The sequence below is a fragment of the Phaenicophaeus curvirostris genome, chromosome 1 (genome assembly GCF_032191515.1).
Source record: "Phaenicophaeus curvirostris isolate KB17595 chromosome 1, BPBGC_Pcur_1.0, whole genome shotgun sequence".
NCBI lineage: Eukaryota > Metazoa > Chordata > Aves > Cuculiformes > Cuculidae > Phaenicophaeus > Phaenicophaeus curvirostris.
In genome coordinates, this window is record NC_091392.1 from 184010618 (window position 1) to 184031041 (window position 20424).

General features: G+C 37.0%; 1 protein-coding gene across 11 annotated transcripts in view; it reads right to left on the reverse strand.

The window, feature by feature from the left end:
* NBEA (neurobeachin) overlaps positions 1-20424 on the reverse strand; it is a 499111-nt gene that overhangs the window by 127868 nt on the left and 350819 nt on the right. Inside the window, exon 1 of one of the 11 annotated variants that reach the window (XM_069882392.1) lies at positions 19619-19833. The exons of the other annotated variants lie outside the window; for them this stretch is intronic. The gene's annotated coding sequence lies outside the window, so the exon portion shown is untranslated. Of the gene's footprint in view, positions 1-19618; positions 19834-20424 lie in introns of those variants that run through there. 11 annotated transcript variants of the gene reach the window in all.

A 20424-nucleotide genomic window follows, 5' to 3' on the forward strand; every position in this document is an offset into this window, starting at 1 on the left:
GAATAAAGCTGGCATATGATCCTCCTCTGGGTAACTATGCAATCAATTTTATACTGAAGTTGCTTTTACAGTAAAAGAGGTCTAATAAACAGTTTTGTATGTTAAAAGTAAGAAGGAAAAACAAAACAAAAAAGTCTACGTGACTTTATTACAATAAGAATCCAATAGCTTCATATTTTAATATAGACAGAAATTATTTTTTAAAATAACACATAAACAGAAAAAAATTAAAATTAGGAAAACATATATGTAACACTAAAAAGTAGTGAAAATGTACACACCAACACAGAAAATCTCAAAGTTCAGATTAGTAACCTTTAAAACTTCATTGCTTTTAAGAATTTATGCAGTACAGACTGCAAATGAGAAGAAATATTTAATCGCTGACATTACATAAGTTCTGAATCTGTTTATTTCTAACCTTTGTAGCCGATAGAAATTTTTAAGTCTTACTTGAACAGCGTGATTACCATTCATACCTTCAGACCTCTGTGACACCGGCGCAAAATGGTGACTGAGTGATGTCCCAGAAACTTACTGGAAGGTATAAATCATGCTGTTGTCTTTCCTCTTATGGCTATATAAATCCTGGTAGAGAAGGCACTCTGGTAACTTCCTGAGAGCTCAACGGTTGTATCTAATTTACATTCAAATGTGTATATTTGTAAAACACCCTACTGAAATACAGAACTGAAATATTTTTTTCATTGTGTTTTCTGGTGGATAAATAGGAACTAATGACTAGTAATGTTCACTGATCGTTAGTCCACTTTTCCTTCAAGCTGTAAATTCTGACATTGCAGATGTGAAATTCATTCTTTCTTCTTGCAGACTACCTATGCTCCAGAGCATATAAAGTGAAAAAAAACCAAAACCCAAAACTGTAATAAAAGGATCTAGTAGGAAGGGGAAGGGGATAAGAAATAATAAAACACTTTTCAGCTCGTGGGTCACAATATCAGACTACAAAATATATTTTATGTTCCGGGAGTCATTTCATGACCACCATGATTCTTCATTCCATTTTGTTATGAAATCTCCAAGATACAGAATGCTGAAATTATAAAATGAAATACCTTTCTGAAGATAGCCAGGTTTAAAAAAATAAACCAGTATGTGTGGAATATATACACGCAGAGGTCAGTGAGGAATACAGCAATGGAAGCTTTCTTGAGGATAAAAATATCTGCTGATACTCTATTTCACCTGAGCATGGCAAACAGTACCTGGAAACAATGTTTTTATAGAAAAGTCACTGAGTTCTCATTGGACTGAAGAAACTGAGTAATAAAGAATCAAAATCTGTGACATTCAGAATCTCATATTATTCTGATCTTCTTGGATATCTAAAGCTCAGAACAACCTCAACATCTTCAAACAGGCTTATATCATACAATTTGCCTTTTCTTCATTCATTTGTAATATTAATTTATGCAGAAGCCTTAAAATTGGGGCAACTAAGGAAAAAACAAAACAAAATACACCCTCCTCCCCATAATTTGTTACTATTGCAACTCTCTTGTTCCAGAGTTTGGTAGTGATTTTGAGGAAAAAAAATCACCACAGGAGACTAACTTTATGAAAAGAATTGGATAGTCACAATTTTTATTTCACCGTTCACTGTGCATACCGCAATCCAAACAGAAAATACATTCTCATTTTGATTAAGAAGTTGTCAGAGCAAGTTTTAAATTATTTTTTGTTACTCCCATCCGACATATCCTATTAATATTTCACTGAGAATGGAGCTTTTTAAAAATGTAATTATTTATGGGCGTCCAAAGCCCCAAAGCCAGCTATCCCTGTCTAAATGTAAACAAAGATCTGATTGACTACGAACACAGACTACATTAAACTCAATCACCATTTATTATGCACGGTTTACTATTGAAGCTAAATTCTCATCAAACGGGTTTCAAAAGACAGGTGAAAACTTTTTAAAATTATGTTTTAAGTGGCATTTCCTAAAATTTAAATTCAATGAACAATAATATATGTAGAGTTTTTGATCTGGCTTAAGTATTATCTAATAATGATGGTACTAAATAAAAAATCACTAGAAAGCTATAGCATCTGCAAGACAACAAAAAAGGCTTACAGCAGAGACGCCATGAAACATTTAGCTGGTATTTTCCACACACTGATCCAGTGAAAAAAGGGTAAGCTGTAAAAATGTGCTTCTGAGAGTTTCAAACCATATTGTACAGAAGTCACATCAAATTAATACTGAGGACCATTTAGAGCTTTTATTCTGAAAAGCTTTTGAAAAGGGATTAAACTATGAAAACTCGCATGATACTAAAGTACCTATTAATGGGTTTAGGGGGGGGAGGAACAATGAAAGTGTTATTTTTAGATAAATCGTTACTTTGTATGTAGCAGCACAAAGCATTTGCTAAAGAGACACTGCAACAGTTCTCCAGCAATATCCCACACATCTAAACACTGATTAGCAGGAGAATTTTTCTTGTCAATAAGAACAATCTTACATAGAAAAGAGGGTCTTATGGTTTTCTCTTTAATTTTCAACAATTTCTATAAATAATTCATTAGGAAAATTCAGTAGTCAAAAACTGCAGAAGTAAAACTGGTGTAGTTTTTAGAAGATTACTAGTTATCGTATAAAATACGACTGCATGTTTGTAGTCTTCCATATGCACATCTGATCATCGAAAGCCTGCTAACAAACTACTTGTATAAAAAAATTCACACTGTACAATACACTTAACATGCAGAAAAATTATGTTTTCAAAAAATAACAGGAAACAGCATGAGTAGTGAGAAGAAGGAACTGAGGTAGTTGTCATCTCATCAAAAATAATGAATGCTCAAGAGATTTCTAACTTCATCTCTTCCCAGTCATTTGTCCGATAACAATAGGCTACCAGGAGAGAAAAGACTAGGCTCAGAGCGTTCTCTTCTTCCTCAGCTCTAGCTAGCACCTGTAACCTCCAAACAACTATGTACCAGCTGAAATCCACATGACAACAGCCCCAAAAGACAACTGGAAATGTTGTTCCTAGCCTGCTGTGCCTCCATTCAGCAACGGGATGCACCACATGGTGGATGACAGCTTTGTGTCTGCCCCATCTTGCAGCCTCCCCTCCTCCCTAGACACACAGTCGTGCACACACAAAACAGTCTTATGGCTAATGATGCAAACATGAAGTGTAAAGTCTCCTTAATTTGACCCTTGTTAAACTCCTAATTGGATTGAGGCGGTCTCAGAGTGGAAAGCAACCCTGGATTATTCAAGAAAGCTTTTACAAAATGAAGACCAAATTACAAAAGGCTTCCACTCTGGCTGCAGGACACCACAAAGAACAGGCAATGAATTGCAGCTGTCACTTAAGTTAAAAATCTAATCAATTGCTTTTTTTTTAAACAGGTAACTTTTTGAACAGTTTCTTCATTGTGATACTCTTCAGAGTGCGCTTGACCCAAATTTAATAAGCTGCTATTAAAGCAGAAGAGCAGCTGTAGAGCAAACACTGTAGAATGATACCGTGCATTCAGGCTCTTAATGATTTTAAAATGACTACAACCATTGCTTCATTCAAGAGGAACAAAGCTCAGGGCTCTTTGCTCAACAATGTCTTAACACAAACTGTCTGAACAGACAGCATTCATTTGTCCTTCATGAACCCAAAAGGTCAGCTGCATTGCTGAGAACATCTCAACAGTTTAATTGTGTTTCTCCTGTAGGAAGACTGAGAGGAGAAACTTGGGGATTCCTTGTATATGAAAACTAGCCTTTTTTTTCTTCCAAGGAAATAAATATACAGCTTAAGTACAGAGACAAGGGGTGCATGATATGCAGACAGGTGTAAAACATGAAGTAATTATAGAAGCTCAAATTAGTTCCTAGGCCTGAGGCAAAAAAGAGAACAGTGCCTTGACAAAAGGGAATAGCAAATAAGGATAGCAAACAAAAAATGGCTTGAATGTGTAAATTAGCAAGAAAAATGAGACAGAAAAGCAGCTTTACTCTACTATTATTCACCACATGAGAACAGAGCAGCTGAACATGATCAAGAGGGCTTTGGAGGAGAGAGGCAGGCATCAACACCGAAACGAAGCCAAAGAGTGGCAGCTCCGCACTTTCTAGTCAGTCACTCATTATGTGGTGAAGTGCTCTTGAGAAGTGCCTCTTATACTTGACCTATCATATTACTTCTTCTGTAAACACATAATCCCTGCTTGTTAGGTGGTGTCAACACTAGCATTCATTCACTGTGGTAGTCCTTTTGTGTATAGACACTTTAGAAGTGCTGCCAAAACCAAAGAATTGACACCATAATAAAACAATTTGAATTTCAACCAGGTAAACAGATCCTATGCGCTTCTGTAAAATGTACTGTGCAGAGCATTACATCCAGTTTCACTTATTTGAGACAAAGCTGCTTTCTTACTACAAGGCTATTTTCCTTGCATGTCTTTTTAGCCAGGATAACAACCAAACACCTAATAATGTTCGTAAACGAACACAGTTTAATAACAGGAATTATAGCCACTGCAAGTTTTGTGCCTCATGCATATAAAAAACCAGTTTGCATATTTTTGCTACCAGTCAGCTAAGCAGAAGACCAAAATCAAAACAAACTGTGTTTATGCAAAACTGATTACCTCCTACGAGCAACATATTATTCCCACAAAGGTCACACAAAAGCCATCAAACTGGTCAGCTTTTACACAAGAATTTCAAACACTCATAGAGATATTTTATACTTCAGTCTTTGTGGGGACTTATGTCTGATTATTATAATTAGATATTTAGACCTTCCACTCAAAGATCATACTTTTTTGCTCTCAACGGCACAAATAGATACTTAAGAACACTTTTTAAAATCAATTCAGGTACATACATAATTGATTCTGTGCTTCTGCATTAACATAGGTTTCTAGACAAAACACCACCCTAGCATTTATTAAGTGCGCTGAACATTTTTGCAGGCTGTTTGACTAAAAAGATGAATCATATTTTCATTCAACACTCAACAAAACATCAATGAACTTTCTGATTTATCACAAAGTATCAATGAGACACAACACAAGAATGGTAGTATTTGCCTAAAATGGCTATTTCTACAAATGAGTCCAAAAAGATACACAAAATGAAGACTCGGATGTGTAGCACCCAGCCTCTCAAAGCTGTTAGCACTGGGTGCATCAAAAGGAGTAACACTACAGGACCGATATTGCAACAAGGTGATGTGACGCATTCCTGCAACCCTGTCTGAAAAAAAAAAAAAAAAGCATATTATCAAGTTTCACCAAGGTCATCATCCTCTTGTCCAGGATTGCCAAGATTTCTTTGTTAGCTTTTTGGGGGGCAGGAAATCAAGCCTACACTCCTAGCACATACAAATTTTGCAGCTGAATGTTTTGTGTTCAGGCACTCAACTGCGCATTTCTGGGAAACCTTGACAACACCACTAATGCTTGGCTCAGCTACCTTACTTAGCAGGCAGCAAGAGGCAGCTTGCCCACCATTTGGTCTTGAACTCATCCACCTGGGAGCAAGGACAGTGAAACATTCCTACCTCTACTAGCCACTGCCATCTCATTCAAACACCTCTGATCAAATTCTCAGTGGCCTTAACCAACCTGAACAAACTCATATCAAATGGAAATCTAATCCTCACATCTTCTACCTTTGTCTTTCAATTGTTGCTTCTCCCACTCCTAACCCCTAGACAGAACTTCTTCCCATATCCCGTCCTTTTAGAAATTCCATTTTATACTGTCATAAGCTTTCTATGTAATATAGCGGTAAGCAGTATTTATTACAACCTTTTTACCTTTTCCACTATCGCTTCTATTTTTTTGCTCACAATTTCTTGCATTTGCCAAAACCAGATTGTAAAATGAGGCCTGAATCACATAATTTTTATTCCTCCAAGGCAACATGAAAATGTGTGTCACTCTATAAATATTAAACACAACCAATAACAAATAATTTAGTCTTGTGAACAAAAGCCTCCTAAGTCCCATGTTTAGTAACATTAATTTAAGAACATGCAGTAAGTACCGTGTAATACAGGCAAGTTCAGCAGTTCGTGCTCCAAAAAGGTCTCAATCAGTCCTATTCATTAGGACTTAATTTAGAAGGCAAAGAAATACCAGCCAAGGTGTCAGTATAGCTATCTACACTTCCAAAGACACGCTGTGAACTTCATTATATGTGTTCCCTCTCAACTTCTGGAATCTCCGTTATCTTCCTCTTCTCAAACATGTCCTGTTTCCCACCCTAATAAAGATTTCCTTTACTATATAGATTTCATAAGCCTCTGGACAAGTTAACTTCTAGGTCAGTGAATGATGCTGAAAGGGCTGCTGTTTTTACTATCTGGGGCTCTGGAGAGAAGTTATTGGAGAACTACCTTATCCACTCTCACAAAGCAGTGACTTCTGCCCACAAAAGCAGCAACTACATTGAGGCTGGCACAGTTCAAGCACAGCCAAGAGTAAGCCTGGGAAATGCTGGTGCTTTCCAGCAGATCCCCAACAAGAGTCTCCACAGCCCAATCATGGTTATATGCAATGGTAGAGATTCCTCAAAGTCAGGTTTTCTTTTTAGTGTGGCATTTATCTTTACATGAAGAAGCCTCTACATTTTTCTACTTTAATTCAAACTTCTCTAAGCAAAGAACTACTTCTTCCTTCATTATTGTTCTTTGATTTCCTGTTTTGATTCTTTATACTGTTTTTTTAGCCTCCTCCTTTTCATGAAAAAAATTTTACTACAAGTTTTCAAATTAGATTTTCCTGAACAGTTTTCATGTGTTCCATTTCAAATTCATTCTCTTTGATTGTTTTGCCCTGATCTTCAGCCCATCTATTCACTTTTTTTCTAATCTAAGTACAGCATAATTTTTGCTTGCCTTCTTGTTTGTGGTTTATTTCTCCTATTCCACAAAGATGTTTAGACTCAACTAAATTGCTATAAAAATTGTGGGTTTAATTGAATCACTACATTTTGCCTGCACAACTGATGATCACATACGGTATCACAGGGTCAGTGTGAGGCTGAAGTTCAAATTCCTTATGCATTCACTAAACTCAAACATGCCAGTGTTTCGTTTACAAGCAGTCCGACATGTCCACTATGTGACTGCTCAGCACATATGGAATATGGCAAACACTCTTCCATCAACACTTTTTCAGAATTTCTAGAAAACAGATGGTCCAACTGGGCAGCATGGCCCCATAAATCCAGGAGACTACCAGGGAAAATGGAAGGGCATAGCTTACCAGCAGAAATGAAGTCTGCTGCTAACACCACAGTGAGCTTGACAAATAAGAATTTACCCCTGAAAAAGCAATTCAGTCTCTTGGTTCCAATTTCTGTTAAATGGTTATTATTGCTGGTAATGAGCATTATTTTCCTACTATTTTTCTAGATAGTAATATGAAAAGTGATTTTTGCCTACTCATAACTAATAAGAAAATCATATGCACTAATGCTAGCATGGCATAGCATACGTAAATTTGTAGGTTCAAGGTGACTTAAAACATCATTCCTGTCACAAAATTCATGTAAAGTAGAAAAGGAATGGAAATTAATAAAAGGAATGCAGCTCACAGAAGAAAGGAAAGTAACACAGTGGGTGAAACTACAGCTCTCAGAAGGCCATGCTCTGCTCTGATGCCAACTCTTGCAGAGATTGACTAACATGAGACACGAGTTCATGCAACAGAAGTTTAGTCAGCACAAACGAATCACATGTAAGCTTCACTGACCCAACTACATCTGATGTAATTAGCGTCATCGTTTTAGCTAGTGCTTGATTTGGACCATTAATCTTAAATATTTTATGAAAAGTTTAAAATCATATAGAACAGATACATTGACTAAACACACTCAGCAAACAAAACTACAGCAAACATCTGTAATATTTTAATAGCATAAAAACATAATTCCACCAAACTATTCTTTAAATGCATGACAATCTTTCTTCAAGGAAAACAACTCTTCATTTTTAAGCATTTTCTAATATACCAGTCATTGTGGTTTGTCATGGTCCTTTAATACAGAACAAACAAAAACCTAGAAAATCTTGCAAAATGTACAAAATTCTGGTTTTCACCTGTGAGGTGTATCCTACTTAAGTATTTCAATGATAAGTATCGGTTGTCAATTTATCAAACCTCTTCTAGTATATCGTATAGTAAGCAGATAATATATGTGTCATCCCGAAAGTCAAAACCTATTGGCAAACCCAAACTCAGGTCAGATTTCATATCGCCAAAAATGGTTGCATAAAAATTGTCCTCAGAACATGCTTTTATACACGGAGGAAATCTAGAACAAAGCACAAAGCTAACATCCTTACTGCCACAGTCCAAAACCAGATTCTGTTTATTCTGTTTTCTGTTTATTTGCTGAAGCAAAACTGCTACATTATAGAATCATAGAATGTCCTGAGTTGGAAAGGACCCACAAGGATCATCGAGTCCGACAACCCCAAAATTAACAACATAAAATACCCTGAAATTTTGATTTGTTTACTCTTCTTTACCAGCAAAAGTACTGTTTTTAAAAAATGCTATTGATACTATAAGCTTGACTACTGTGACAGATTAGGGCAAAGGAAAACTTCAGGTTTGCTAGTGACCACATCCTCTTGTTCAACATGCTAAGGAATGTCATCTTATATGATTCACTCCTGAGAACTAGTGATATCTTCTCACCCATTGTGCTGCTAATGTTATCTTGAGCAAACTCCAGGTTGGTTTCACAGAAAAAAAATATATTAAAAAATTCATAACTTCATAAATTCATTCCCAGTAAAACTATTTAAACTATTTTTCCATTCATGCAGCCAGCAGGAAGGATGCAAACTGCATTTTCTAAGCAGTTCTTTTCGAACCTTCTATGATGACTTTTATGAAATGTGTAGCAAAATAAGTATCTATCTCTCTTCTCCCATTCCTACAAGCAGGAATAGACTAGAAAGTCTAAAAATAGACTTGACTTTTAAAGTCTATATTTCCTGTGAAGGAAAACTTTGTTTAAGCACTGAAAAAAAGAAGATGCAGAAGTCTTTCAAATCTGAATACAGAGTTAGAGGATGAAGATAGGAGAAGCTGATATAGCTGAAGACAGGTATAATTGAAGACTATGATTACTGAACACTGATGCTAAGATACCTGTAAAAACATCCAGCCTGCTTGGATATGTGCAAATCTGGTAGATGAAGTGTCAAACCCTGCAGTTTCTCTGTGCCCCATTACTTCATGACTTCCGAGGTCTGTCAGTGTCTTGGAAAAAAAGATTTTTAATACCACCCTAGCAAACAAATTTATGAGTACTTCTTGCACAGAAGATGAGTCCCACTAATGTCACTGGATTTATTTGCCTGAGAGAGTGGTAAGTCAAGACAAATTAGGGTAAGAATGATACATCTAAGGTTAAATAGAGGTTGATGTCCAAGCTTCAGTAATGACTTTTTTGTTGTTGTTGTTGCTTTCTGAAACCTGTAAATCTACAAGGTAATTCCTTCCCAACTTTTAAATTCATCTTTCCACAAAACATCATCAACTATCAGAACTCAATTTGCATAATAAAATCTGTTTTGCTATAAGGTATAAAGGGAACCTAGCCTTAACTTATGGGGTTTGGAGGAACTCTGAGACATTTAATAGTGGAACATCTAAGTGGGTTACTGCAAGCCTGGGAAAAGTAAATGACTACATGAGAGTTAAAGTCAACAAGTCATAATAAAGTCAGTAACTCTAAAGCTACAGATCCCATTTATATTTTCAGTTTGTCCCTATATTTTTAAACAGATGTACCCAGCCAATATCTTTGTAATTATTCTGTGGTACACTGAATAGCAAATTTTCTCAGATGGACTCAGTACCACATGCTCCCATACACGTCCAAAGTAGAAAGCACAATATAACCATTTCACAGAACTCTCAGGAATCAGACAGGAGCAGAATAAATCACTCTGCGAACAAGCTGTGTACCAGGCTTCATTAGTTATAATTACCCCCAAAATATGCTCAGCAGAATGCACACGTGTCATCTGGGAGTGACACACAATAGAGTGGGCAACTTATAAACTCCTCCAAGCACAGAAAGAGTCCATAAAACAACTGGCTTGTGCATTTGGATTCATGTGATAACACCTCCTATTGCATAAGCCACCAGATGACACAGATGGGGCAAATCCAGACAAGGAACATTTCTTTTGTATAGGCATTGGACTTCATTTGATGCCTATTCAACCAACAAACTGAGAAAGCTGAGAATAAAACACTAGATCTTTGTCTTTTTTATTTCCCAGATTGTGCTACACTTGCTTACAATAACGAAACATATACAGTTTTAACTACTTAGAACATAATGACTTAAAGAAAAAACAAAGCAAAATAAAACAGGATATTAAATTTAACATACTTATGCACAGGCAAAACCAAACACACTTCCCCAAACTTTCAAAGGAAACATTTCTAGTATAATATTAAACATCTCCCTTTCATACATCCAACATCTCCCTTTCATACATCCTATTACCAAAAGAGGTAACTACTGACTGAAGCTCTTTGAGAATGCATATACCAGCTATCAGATCTAGTCTTTTTTGAAAAAAAAGCATATTAATTAACATTATGTTCATGTATCAAATCACCTTTCTTTTAATGATTACTACAAAACCAAACACATTACAACTACTGCAACATTGATCTCATCTTAACTTTGCTCTGTGAACTTGCTCATTTCTTTCTGCCTCCTGTACTTTCTACCAATCATAATAATTATTTTCTGTCTGGGACATTCCAGTCTCACACCAAATGCACATTTTTTCCTCCTATTCTTGTTATTTACTTCATTGCATCCATATACCATGGTATTACTGTTCTTCTCATTAAATGCCTTTCCACATATATTTTGTGGTTTTCTATTATTGCCCACTGCTATGGTTTGCTCATGTGGAAATACTGGAGGTAAGTACTTGTTTACTGTAATAAACTTATCCTTTCCTCAGAAGGAAACTTATTCATACACAGTTCACTGTAGAGACTGATTTGATGGTAAATATAATGGGAAAATTAAACATGTTCACATATACAATATAAACATGGAAAAATGTATTTTTTGGATGTTACATGAATAGGCTAGTGTATATGTATATATATTGATATGAATGCCCACGTGTCTATTTAATTCTGTATTCAAGTGTATAAACACATACAAATAGAGCCACATAAAAACACAGACACATCTCTGTGTACACACTCAAAAAGCACTCTGCACCTTTAGGTGGCAAATATGGTGCTTACACTGCATTATGTTTCTGGCATGCTGTTAAGGAACTGTGTAATGTCCTCACATCTGTTAGCTACCTCCAAGACAACGCAGAAAGCAACTACAAAATTCTGACTGAAGCACATATTAAATTAGTAACTTAACATTAATCACAATACTGAGTTCTGTGAAACTTCTCATACCCAGGAAGTAAATACTCAATTTTTATAAAGTAGACTCTAAAGTTCATAGATTTAGAGTGGTAATGTGAAGTGCCACAGAGAGAACTGAGTATATCCACAATATGTAAGATCAATTAAGGTTTTTTTATAAATAGCATCAGTTAACCTGTGATCTGTCACATCTGTGCATCAGTAACATTATGTGGATGTAAGTAAGGCAAGGATTTGGCCCACTTGGCCCCATTTCTGTGTAGTGCAACCAAGAGGTCAGCTTCAGTATTCATACATTCAATGCTGGCAAACTCCACACCATGCTCACGGGCACAGTGGCAGCAATTTCCTATTTTTAAAACACCAGAGAAGCATGAACAATTTGTGACTTTGAGCTGCTATGGTATTATTTGAAGTCACTGCCACCTTCTTTTCTTTTCTTCTTTTTTCCTTTTCTTTTTTTTTAAAAAAAAACCCCACCAGATATTGAAAGTATCCTAGCTAATAATTTCATTCTGACACTTGAGTTTAAAAGGTTAAGTTACTATCTGAAGAAAGGTAATCTGGCTGCCTTTCATAGCAGCCTGCAAGCTCTGCAATCTGCATAGAGAGGGGCATTTGTCATCATTAGCTGAGCAGTGACAGCTGGCACCTAGGGTGTCCCAGATTCAAGAAGTGGCAAAGGCAGTCTTTTACCTTAAGTTGCTATTAAGTATAGCATGCTTCATAAGGAGCAATATTTTCTTTTTGTTATACGGCATGGAATAACAGCAGTGAATGCATCTGTATTTTCTTTGGCATGGAGAAGAGGCTGATATACAATTAGCAGTTGCCTTTAGACAACAAGACACCAGGTTTATTATAAGAGCAAATATCCAATTCATGTCACTTGAAAATAACTACCAGTGGCTCAAAATTAGGGCACTATATTTTCCTTCAAAGACATTTCAGACTGATCGATTTATAAATTTTATTTAGGGACATGACAAATCATGACTATAGCACAGTTTCTAACTGTATTGTCACTTCAAGCTAGGAATGCCTAATTACTTAAAACAAACAGGTTATTAGGTATAGGGAAAAAAATAGTCCTACACTGGCACACAAGCTAATGCAGTGCATCAATGCTTTAAGAGAATACCTGATGGAGCACTATTTTCATAGCAGCATTGGAAATTTAAAGTATATTCTTAAAAGTGCACTTAACAACTAAGTTTGCCACAAATTTTTTTAAAACAGTTCCATGAGATTTTGCAAACATATACATATTTAAGAGTGTATTTAATAAATTGTGTTAAAAGAATTTTCATACTACCATCAATTATTTAATTTATGAAAGACTGAAGAAATTATTTATAAACATTAGAAGACCCTGATATGGTTAGTTTTATAGAAACAAAACACGAAGCTAAAAATTACTATGCCTTGACATTAAAACAAACAAACAATTTTTTTAAAAGAGGGAGAAAAAAAATTGGTTTCACCAGAGTCCCTCAAATTTGAAAACATAAAACATAATGCTAGATTTTGCATTATTATGTAAAGTAGTTTTTCACAAATAAAACTAATTTTTGTGTTAATGTAAAATCTATGCAAATACATGCAGTCATTTATCAGGGAAGCTGACAAGCATTCCATATTGGAGAGGGAAAATGAAACTGCCTCAAGAATAGAGGCAATTAATTATTTCTGTATTTTCTCTTCTTCTGTCTTGAGGCACAAAAGTTATCCATCCAGTTAAAACAGCAAATGAAATAAAGGGATTTTTTTTTTATTTAAACACATATGGCTTTTGCCTGCAATACTGATCACCACAAGGTCTACAGATGCCCGTGGCTAAATTGTACACTGGCAGACGCACACAGGGGAAAACTGTGTTAATGCAGCGTGGTGAACAAAACAAATGAAGAACTGAATTTTGGGGGGTGGGGAAGTGAGGTCTTCTTTTACCCCATTGAGATACGCAGTTTGCCTATCAAGAGTGGATTAGGTTAGCTATAAATTTAACCTGAAAAGTTTTTCCTCACCCTCTATGTCAAAAATCTGAGTAGTATGCCTAGAAGAAAACATTCACACAGATCCACACAATTTTGTAACATACGGATTATAAATAATGGGTTTGCCAAGATAAATGGTTATATTATTTCATCTTTACAATTAAGGACTAATAATACATAATGAATGTACTCACAGAATATAATAAGAAAACTGTTGTCCGACACACTTGCTGTCATTTTTTACCTACTTAAAGAAACAATGTCCTGAAGTGTAGCTGAAGATTGCAAGCATTACAGCACAACCTAGCATACATGATACAATCTTGTGTGCTTCAGAGCACTAGTACAAGTTCTGCACTTGTTAATTGTTCCATTTCATAAGGTTATTTAAAACAAACAAACAAACAAAAAAAAACCCAAAAACAAACCACGAAGCCAAAATTAGCCAGTTCTTTCCTGGAACTAATTTGAAGAAGAAAACAAGCAATGGAGATCATTCAAAAATCACTGAAAATAAGACAGAAACACACTGATTGCAGTAATTTCTCTCTTAATGGGCCTCTACACACTGCAGAACTTTAAAATTACCACTGTAATGACCAAATAAAAAATAGTAAAGAATAAATTTACAGTCTATTTTTGATACGTTGTGGATTGACATGTATTTTGAGTATGTCACACAACAGAAATAAATCCACCCCATTAAAACCACAGTGGACAAAAAAAAAATTGCCCTGGAAGTTTCCTTTAATTTTAGAAAGCAATTATTCTGTAACAACTGAAACTATAAATAAAAAAGATTCAGAAACATGAACTAAGAGACTGCTTTGCCTTTGGTTCATTGAAAACTAATGAGACTTAACAGAGAATATTGTTGCCACCCTAACAGATACACCATAATTTTTTTTATTTTTTCAATGCAATTAATGTGCTATAAAAAATAACATTCCCAAATGGCAAAATATGTTCCTAATATTAAGAAAAATCTATAATAATATTCCTTTAAGATAAACATATTTCCATAAGTATCTAGTATTTCTCTTTCAACAATTGTATTGGAGATTTATGACATTACAAGACTACATGTTACTCCCATAGTTTTCCTCATTTCACTAACACTGATATTAGGCTACAAAGGGCCCAGCTCAATACATTCTGTCTGACTGCTGGGCTGAAAAAATGGTAGGAAGGAGGGTAGGTAATCCAGGTTAAATGCTGAAACCCAAATAAGAGAAGAACTAGAGTGACTTGCTGCCCTTAATAAGAGACCTGGTCCTCTCCCGGATAAAATATTATGCTCTGCAATGACAATGTTTCACCAGTTAAGAAAAAAATGTTCAGAGTGCTGGTGCAAAAATCAATGCATTTTAAAGGCCAAAAGGTCAAAGCATCAAGTTTTTCTTCAAGAGATCTCTACCCCCTCTTCCTTAAATAATAAGGTGGTTGACATGTTTATATTACAGTTATGGCTATGACATTTTTAGGAAAAATGAATAAGTATTTTTAGCAAGTAGGTTACTTATATTTAAGACCGTTAAAAGATTCTGTACTCATGGGATTATAGCAATAGCCCTGAATATGCAAAAGTATGATTTTGAAATTTTTGAAAGCATAATCTATTACTCACTGCTCTGAATAACCTCACTCTTCAGGTAAAGGCTATACAGCAGATAAAGGAGTGTGTTTTTGTGGGAGCATCCTATTAAAATATGGACAAAACAGCACTGTCCTTTCTTAAGAATGTAATTCAACACTATTGCTAAAACAATGACATTAATAGAGAAGTTCTGTTTGACAGAGGAGTAGAAACTCTGGGCCAAAAATACATTTCCTCACCAACACATGCATTTGGTGTACTGGATATTTTAAAAGCACACTGTATTTCATCCTGTTCAAAAGTTAACCTTGAAGTGTTATCCTGCTTTGGCCTTGATCCTGCAAATAACTGTCCATGCACTCAGCTGTGAGCCCAAAGAAGCCCATGATCTCACCAGAATCAGCCGAATGTTTCACTAACCATGTGTGCATTGGCAGGATCAGGGCCTTCATAAGGTTCAATGAAATGTATTAATCACTTGCACCAACTCACTCAACTCCTTCCTTCACTGTTATTTGGAAAGAAAATATCAGAGAGCTATACACTACATTAAAAAATAGAAGTCTGCATTGAAATATGTCAGGCATGTCTTTTTATAGCTAAATCAAGATAAAGTGAGTTACACTGCTAATATACCATACCCGTGCTATTGAAAGGGGAGAGGACAAGTTTTGTTTTGACTTGGATGGACTTAACATGCCCAAAGTCTTGGCAGCATGAAAATGAACAATAAACACATAACAAGACAATAGGTACAAGAAAAGATGGTGTTTACTCATAAATTTATCATGGCTAATGTTCAAAGATGTTCAGCAATATGTTCTCTGGTGATTTCAACAGCTCTAGCAGATATATTCAAGATTATGTAGTTTAATTTGCTTTTGCTAGTCAATACGAAACCAGCTTACAGAACACTAATCACAAAAATAAGTATGTTTGAGATGTACCACCCTCCCACTTCAACTGGGCTTATAAGATGTTGTGTTACTCTTAAAACATAGCATGAACAAGCTGAGTGATGCCATAATTTATATAATGAACCATTTCAAATGTTCCCACACTTCAGTTCTACCTAATGTTTTCTAATGCTCTACTCCTCTCCAGACAACTATTTCAGGGCTAGAAGTTACCAAGGGGGAAGGTTAGTATAGATGTGAAGTCTTCGGAAGCTGCTCATCCAACACATACAGCTTTATTTTCAAGGTCAACATTGAATATTTTCAGTCATTTAATCATATACAGCATGAGAGAGTAATGAGAGTTCTGCAGTGTTGGATGACCCACTACAGATGTAGTAGATTAAAAGGCGCTAATCCCCACTGATTCCACACTCCTCTCGTAATTCAGCAGAAAACAGCATTCTCCAAACCGGAGATATTTAAAAAAAAAAAAAAAAAGCATACTGGACCACTTAAATAAAACTCTGCACTTTAAGGAATGTCTAGCTTCAGAGAAGCTGATGGAAAGAGAACCAAATGAATAATTCAATGCATTTCTTCCCTGCTTGAATGTTTCTGCAGTTCTAGCTAAAATTACAGTTGTGCCTTCTCCATATTTACTTTTGAGATGTGACATTTTAAAGAAAACAAATCAATTATTGGTGTTTTTTTCCCCTCAACAGATTGTAGATTATAGGAATTTAAAGCATTAACAGTTCACCCATATGACCCACGATGACCAAATCCCACATTGATGCAAACTCTTTTCACATTTCTTTTTTTTTAACGAGAAGAGAATACATATATCCATGCTAAGTTTAGCACAGATGAATGCTTTGTACTGCCAAAGCAAGCTTATCACATTTAAAAAAAAAGAAAGAAATCAATTTTCAGAAAACTGTATGTAACAGAAGAAAAATGTTTGCATACCTAATTATACAGAAACATATCTAAAACTCCAAGTATAACATCATTAAAATTAAACTTTTGCAAACACAATAGCAACTTACATTTAAACTTAACTTTTTATTTGTTCTGTAAATTTGAAGGTGTATTCAAAAAGTAAACTACAAATAATAATACAGAAAACTGCAGGTACCATCAACTGCTACCACACAAAAAAATGATGCTGCCTATTGTTTATAATCTGACACTTAAAGCAAACATGGCACAAATATCTGTCTTTAGTTTCCCTACTTGAAAAAAAGTTAATTTATTGTTGCTGGCAGGATGATATGGATGAAATAACCAGGATGAATTGAGGGGGGAAGGGGAGAAAGAAGAGCCTTCAAACTCACTTCAGCAGTAGGGATAAATAATTTAATCAACTCAGCTTCATTTTTTTCCTAGCTCCCTAGCGCAATAGGCAGATATTAAAAAATAAAACTTTAAAATTCATGAGCAGTTGCATGTGGAAGAACTATCACTATATACTAAGAAATATAAAGCGATATAAATGCAAGCATCTCTTGTGTATAGCATCCACACATGCACTGTAGCTCACACTTTCCACCATATTAAAAGGAACTATTGTTGAAATTTATATATGGCAACTTTTTTTTTGTTGTTGGATTTGGGTTTTTTTGTTTTTTTAAAATGGCATTTTGGGGATGTGGTCGAGTACCTGTAGTCAAAGATTTTCAATACCATTTGGTATTCTGGCTAATGTGAGCACTACATGACAAGGCACCCTAGTTTGAAAGATGTGAAATAATAAGCAGTATTCAACAAATGCTGCTATAGTACCCCTTAATTAGGGGAAAATATCTAGAAAACAGTTATTTGGTAAAAATCAGCAATATCATATGGTACTATTATCATGACAAATGATCAATCATCATTTTAATGAGGTGATTTTAATCTCAGTTTTCCAGAGCAACTCAATACATATAAAAATAAAACTCTGTGATGAAAAGGTGTTCCTTCCTTTTATAATTTATGAAGGGCCCATTAATAACTACAGAGAAAAACTAACTGCAGTATGTGGTCAGAAGCTTCAAAAATATTCGTATTTTATATCATGTATAGTCAGATAGATACTCATTTTTGGAATCTAAACCAAACCATCGACGTATTGTCATGTTAAACGTTCAGGTCACCTTAGCAGTTATATTTCAGAGGCCGACTGGCGTCAGCGATGCCTAAATCCACAAATTTTCAAACTATGAAATGTTTATTGTGTATATGTGAAAAGAAATGACGTAGTGAAGTTAACAGCAACCTTTAGGGCTGAATAACACCCAGCCAAGGCTAAGGCTGGTATTTCCCACAGCCACCAAGATGCCGTAAATCCCTGTAGCCTGTATTACTTGATATCATAGGTTAATCTTGGCATTATGAAGAAATAGATCTATATATATTGTAAAGAAAGCTCTGATTTAGGATATAAGACGTATTTTTAAATGAATTCCGCCACTTTATGAAAATTAAAGCCTATTGACAGCTGGAAGGTACAACCTATCGCCTTTCGCCTTTGGCAACTGGATCTGCCGCGCTAAAACCCACGGGGCAGGAATAAACAGACCCTCACCCGCTGCCTTTCCCCGTCGAACGCGGCTCCGGTGCCGGCGGAGAGCCGGGAGCCGCCCCGGTGCCCCCTCCGCGGGGAAGGGGCGACAAGAGAAGGGACAACCTCTTTAACTTTCGTTTTATACACGGAGCCGGCGCAGAACCTCCCGGGGAAGGGGCTCTTTCTTATTTAAATGGCAAAGAAGCCGCCCCCGACGAGGCCGGCGCCGGTGCCGAGCGGGGCATCTCCCGCCCCAGGCGGCGCTGGGGAGGCGCCGGGACCCCGCGCCCGGCCGGGAAAACACCGCGAGGATGGAGAGAAGCCGGCAGGAAACGAGCTCCAGTTCTGCTCCAACAGCCAGAAAGCGGCCGCCCCTCCGCTGCCGTCCGGGAAGAGGAAAAGCTGCTCCGGGACGACCTGTCACTAGCGGTTTTCCAGCGAGACCCCCCCAGGGCAGCCCTAACCCCTGTTCCTAAGGGGCAGAAAACGATTCCCCCGGCAGCTCGCCCCGAAGGAGCAACTCGGGGGGCTCCCGCAGGAACCCCGGACCCCGCCAGCCAAGGTCAAAGTCCCTTCGCTACGTGCAACAAAGTCGGTCGCGTTAATACGCTGAATAAACGTCGTGAAACGTTCTTTGCGTTATAACGTCCCCTTGGCGATGGATACGCCCGTGACAGCCACTTTAAGAATTAGTAATCGGACAGTAGATTAAAGATTCCGAGCGATTAAAAGCTTTGCTGTTGGCTTTTTTGTCTCCTGAAAACCAAAATAAAATCTAATTCGGGGTTCTTCGGAAGCGAAGCTCAGCAAGAAGATTTTGCCAGCCTATTTACAAATAAAGGTCTTGATTACTAACACTTAAGGTACCGAAAGAGAAATTTGCTAATTACACATCACACACACAACCCCCCAGCCTGTCAGATTAGCTGCGTGCCAGCATGTTTGCAGTCGCAGCGTCCCTCCCGTGTGCTCATTTACTCAGCGCAGCTTGCTAGCAGGGCTCCCCATACCATAAACCGCCCAGGTTTGAAATTAATAGATACTTAGAGTGCGCCTCAAAAAGCAGCTGAACAGCCACTCTCCGTAATATAGTGCAGCGCTAGGCGGAATATAAAAACCAAGCTCAGAATTGGCAAATGGGATTTACCGTTCATATCTGCTACTTGATTTCTGGAGGGAACGTGAAAGAGACCTGACAGATAAGTTTAGCGATTGATTCTCCCGTCATAAGGTACAAACACAAAAAGAAAGGCAGAGACAATGCCGAAATGCATTAAAGCTCAAAATCTATTAGAGCCCGTCGGAAGATCTTTTAAAACAATACAAATTGCGGACTTTTGCGTAATATTTTATTCCAAAGGACACTACGTTTGTCTTGCTCACTGGCCGGTTCACGAGAGGAAAAAAAAAAAAAAACCAAAAAAAAACACCACATAAACCCCAAACTTCTTTCTTGCAGTTACAGACAACTATCAGGAGGAAAAGACAGCGTGATGTGACGCCAAGTGTGAGTTAATGAATTGACGCCTCTGCTCCTGCAGGAGCGAGCCCGGTCTGCAGCTCCCTGGTTGCTGGATGCCCATTAATACACCTGCATCCCCGTCTCGGCCGTGGGGAGGCACGCAGGGATTCAGTTTTGCCAAGTCCTTTCGAAACGTCAATACCCTTCAAGTTACACCCAGAGGAGAGCGATTTCTCTTGATTTCCGAGCGTACAGATGACCGGGGCGGTTTGTCTGCCAGTAACCTTCTACCTTTCTATATGTGCCTGCGTGTGCGTGTGTGTGTGTGTCTGTGTATACATATCTATCTCCTAGAGAGGGATTAATTAGCCGGGTTTGAGCTGAAAGAGGCTGCAGTGACGAGCCCAGTGGCGATTGGCCGCCCGCCTGCCTGGCCCTGCCTTTATAATTTCCACACGAGTGCATCTGGGCTCTTATACAAACCAACAGCC